Here is a 4746-nt window from a genome sequence, read left to right on the forward strand (position 1 = left end):
AGCGGGTGGGGGAAACTTTTGCGTCTAGCGGTCATGTCGCGGCTGCCTCAAGAAAGGAGATGGTGTTTGCTCCTGTACAGACCAGTAGAACAGCAGTTGGAAGGGTTATTTTTAAGAAGACCGGGAATGGGATGGAGAAGCAGACAAAGGTCGGAAGGGAAAACAGAGAAGATACATGAGTCCTAACTAAAACAGTCTCTGGCTTCCTATGAGAGTGAAGATGGCAAGAGAGCACTGCAAATGGCATTGGGCTGCTTCCAGAAGGGCGGGGAGAGATTTTGTGTGACAGCCCACTTGATGATGAAAAGGAGAACACTTCATTTCCTACTCAGTGAGAATAATAATTTCTTTTTGTTGAGTAACTTGCCTGCTTCCCCCTGCCAGGAAAGATCCCAATTATTTTACCGGGTGTTTATCTAAGGCTTATATTATTCGCTCCTGAATTGCAACCATTAGTGGGGTGGAACACAGCAGCTGTTTAAAAACTCAAAACAATGCCCCTTTTTTTTATGGAAGGTCATATTAAGATACTTTCTAACTGAAGGTGAACTTCTTGCTACGTGCTGCATCCACTGGAATAAAACTTTGCTCACAATTGCACTTCTGCGAGAGTCACCAAACTGCCAAAGAAACTAGGATGCACAAAGACACCCAAGCATGCCTGAGTCCTTCCACTCCAAATCTGGACTGGGCTAATGAACCATGTACCACAAAGGCCCCTGTGTCATAGGCAACCTTCTTCTGACCCCCTTGGAACCTGCACCTGAGCTCATATCCCAGTTTTCTTCTGGGCAGCTTATGGGATAAGCACCAGCAATGAAGCCTGGTCTCCAATTTTAGAAACAGGCAGAGAAAAAAAAGGTATGGTTTGGTTTGGAGTTTGGCATCACTGTCAAGGAGATGGGGGTTGTTTGGTCCTGTCCTGGTTTCTTGCCCTAGGACTGGGGGTGCTACAGATAAAGGGCACTCCTGGGCAGATGCGCACACACAGGACAGTCTCCAGAGGACATTAATGCAGAAAACACATCTGACCTGCCTGACTGGGATGCTGCACCGCTGCAAAGACAGGGGCTACAGAGAAATGTACAGCAATGGTAACTGTTGTGTCTTTTGAGGATGACGAGCTAGAGATGAAGCTTCTAGATAGATCTCTTTGCTGCAGAATTTCAAATGCTGCACTGAAATTACACTTTTAAAATGTTTTTTAAATATTGGGGTCAGGCATAAATATTTTTCCTCTTGCTCCTACACTCTTTTTCTGCAAATATTTCCCCAGATTACTTGTGGTTTATATAGGTGAAGACAATGGAACTCATGGCATTTACTCCACAGAGATTTTCTCTCTTGCATAAAGATGAAGTCTAGTTGGTTGTTTTGCTAGCAAACCAGCTGGCTGAGAGAAAGATGCTCTTAATCAAACAGCCTTGCTGCCTCTCTAGAGAGAACTCTCTCTTTTTTCCCATCACAACAGGTTTCTTCTTTGTTCTCTGGTGGGCAGGTGTTGTCCCTGTGGGATGTGAAAAAGGGCAGGCTCTGATCCCATTAAAGATAGCCCCATTGGTAATAGATCAGAGGGGCATCCTTAGGTTGTGGGAGAGTATGCCTGTCTTGCTTCACTGGCTAGGGAATAATAGAGCTGGCTCTCAATGATACTTGCAGGGTTTTTAACAAGAGTCCTGTTCTCCAGAGGGACAATGAAAGGGAAAGGAACCCAGAGAGTGATGGCTGTGTCTGGCATTGCATTGCGAGAAATCACAGCTGGTCCTGCAAGTGGCGGGAATAGGAGGATGCCTCCACCCAGAAAAGAGGCAAAGAAATGCTCCCCCACCGCATTATCTTCTTGCTTTACTCTCTTTCTTCACTAATTCCACAGCAAGCTGACTTTGAGGGATATGAAAGTGAATTTTGCTCCAGTGGAAGGCAAGATATGGATAATCCCAAAATAGCAACACTGCTGTAACTCCTGGTCTCAGCCACTCCTTGGGCCTTCCATCTTGATGGTTACAGCAGCTCTGATCTGACTTCCTGGGAAGAAAGATTGGGTGTGTGGGCTGAAGGAGGTCAGGGAGTTCCAACCGCATCCCTGGCCTGGATGAGGTGGTCACGGAATCAGGGCTGTGGCTTGCCCAGTGGAGCCCGTCTGCTTGCAGTCCAGACATAGCATGGAGTAGCTGTTTTTCTGCTGACCTTCTGCTCAGAAGAATTGAGATAGCAGCAAGGATCTCCAGTGCAATTCCTTCTTCTGTGCTTTCTAAAGTTCTTCAGAAGGCAAGTTTGCTGTGCCCAGCAGCTGGAGACTCCTGAGATTTAGAAAAGGCTCCACACCTGCTTAACTCAGACCCCTACAGTCTATGCCTGCTTAGTTAAGGCAGAATTTTTCTACATCATATCACGTTGTGGGCAATCCATTAATCTGTGTTAGTGCAGGCCTTGGACATGGTCACATGCCAAGAATGGAAACTTGCAGCTGAATACATGCAGCAGGCAAAATATGCAGCTCTGACTGGAAACCATACCATAGGCACATTCCCAAAGTGTGCACCAGCACTATGGACCCAGAGGCTTTTCCAGATGAAGCAACAGCTCTTACAGACAACGTGTCCAGGCACAGACTTAGTGAATTTCCTTTCTTTGTGAAGATCCCTGTTGCCAGAGTCATTCCAACTCCAGCAAAGCTGTTCAGGAGGGACACACACCTGCCCAGCAAAGGTCCTGCATCACAGAGTTAACCCTGAGCTCCTGATTCAACTTCCAGGAAAGCAGCCACCTTGGGCAGTGTCACTGGGGTCAGTTTGGAACACTGCTTTCATAGGAGCCTGCACAAGTTGGAACTCAACAGCAACTGCACTTAGTGGTGTCAGGACAAGAACAGAGATGGTACTGGAATTTTAGACAGCTAGCTATATTTTAACACAGCCTTTTTACATTTTTTCCTATGTTCTTCCTTAGTGTCACTTGGAAATTTACATTCCTCTTACCCTATGCACTCTGCACCACTTGTACAGCTTTTCATCTGCACCCTCATCCTTGCTGCTCTCTTTCTGATGGTTCACTCTCCCATTTACATCTTTGCTGAATTTACCTCTGTGGCTTATAAACCACCTAGAATCCTTTAAATCCACTGCACTAGGTCCTCGGAAGACTGGTCATTCTCCTTGTGAAGCCAATGGCTCAGGCCACTGCACTTGATCCAGCCCTGTCTGAAATCACCACCCCTGCTCAGCATTCCTACATCCTGCCTTCACTTTTAGCCCCAATGCTGGAAAAGCACAGCTCTCTCTCCGTGTGTATATGTATATTTATACACATGCTCCCCACCACAGAAAGAGACCGATTTTGCAAGGTTTAATATGCTCCCAGTTCTGCTGTGGACTCTTCCTCTTTTGTTGCAGCTGTGGTTTTAGGGCAGGCTTTGTGGGTTTCAGAGAGTCCTTGGATGTCTTAGGAAATGTTCTGCAGAAGTGCGCTTTCTCTCCATGCATTTTGCACTCCAGCCACCAGGTCCTGAAATCTCAGTGCACAGGATTTCCCCTATTTAGATGAACACCAAATCTACTTGGCTTTCAGGCATTGTTTCTGATTGATACCACTCATTTATGCCTCCAGGGTCAGGCAAAGAAACAGAAGAGGCAGCTGGACTCCCTCCATCAGCAGTGGCTCTAACTGAGCCACAGCACAGCATCAGGATGCTCTGAACAGGCAAAGAAACACCACCTCCTCACAGCCACAGCAGCCCTGGGGTGGCTGGTGTGAGCTGTTTTGCCACAGCTCTGGAGAGAATAAGATCTCGCTCATCACCCCTAATGTCTGTCCCTGACACAGGAGAAGCAGTACAGTCTACTTTGTATAAAATAAGGGAAAGCCTGCAAGCGCCAAATAACTGAAACAGAAACACCTTCTGCCTCTCCTGTGCTTGTCCTAGTTACTCGTGAGGGAAAAGGAACCCTGCCTTAGAAAAGCCGAGGATTAGCCCAAAACACCTGGGTACCACCTGCTGCTTTAGTTTCTCCAGCTCACAGTTTTGTGACAAGCTGAGTGCTTGACAACAATATCCCTTTGAAATGGCAGGTATAGAGCTGAAGGTTCGGAAAAGCATTGCTCCAGCACAGGGTAATTGTCAATATGCATGAAGACAAGCTTCCTGAGGCTGGCTGGGGGCAAGAAGGGGGCAGCTCGGGTGGAAAAAAATACTTAAACCACAGCACAAGGCATGCCTGTGCTCCAAACCAGCTTCCCAGCAACTTGGCCCTTTGGAGTTAGAGCAGCCTTGAGGTGGCTCTGACAGGCAAAGCACACAAATGCTGTGATAAGAAAACAACCCCCAAAGCAACAGAATGTCTCGCAAGGTTTAAAAGCACAGTTGTTCAGCCTTGCCTATTTGTATGGGAAGCAGGAGCTGCAGCTCCTGAACGTGGAGCTGGCAGGCAGCATAGGAAAGGAGAGGGAGGCGAGATATGTGGCTGAGGAATTTGCAGCCTTCACGTTCCCTCTCTCCCACCTCCTCCTCTCGCAGGAAATGAAAGAAGCCTCTTTTGTGGAGGGAGGCTGGTAGGTGTGCATGCGTGAGTGTGTGTTTGGGAGCAGCCTGGCCTCGCTGTTCCCCTCCCGGCCTGCCGGGCACCTCATGTCTCCCCTGGCCTGTGCTCGTGTCCCCCCTGGCCTGTGCTCCTGTCCCCCCTGGCCTGTGCTCATGTCCCCCTGGCCTGGCTCCTGTCTCCCCTGGTCTGTGCTTGTGTCTCCTCTAGT

The sequence above is a fragment of the Anomalospiza imberbis genome, chromosome 11 (genome assembly GCF_031753505.1).
Source record: "Anomalospiza imberbis isolate Cuckoo-Finch-1a 21T00152 chromosome 11, ASM3175350v1, whole genome shotgun sequence".
In the NCBI taxonomy this organism is placed as follows: domain Eukaryota; kingdom Metazoa; phylum Chordata; class Aves; order Passeriformes; family Viduidae; genus Anomalospiza; species Anomalospiza imberbis.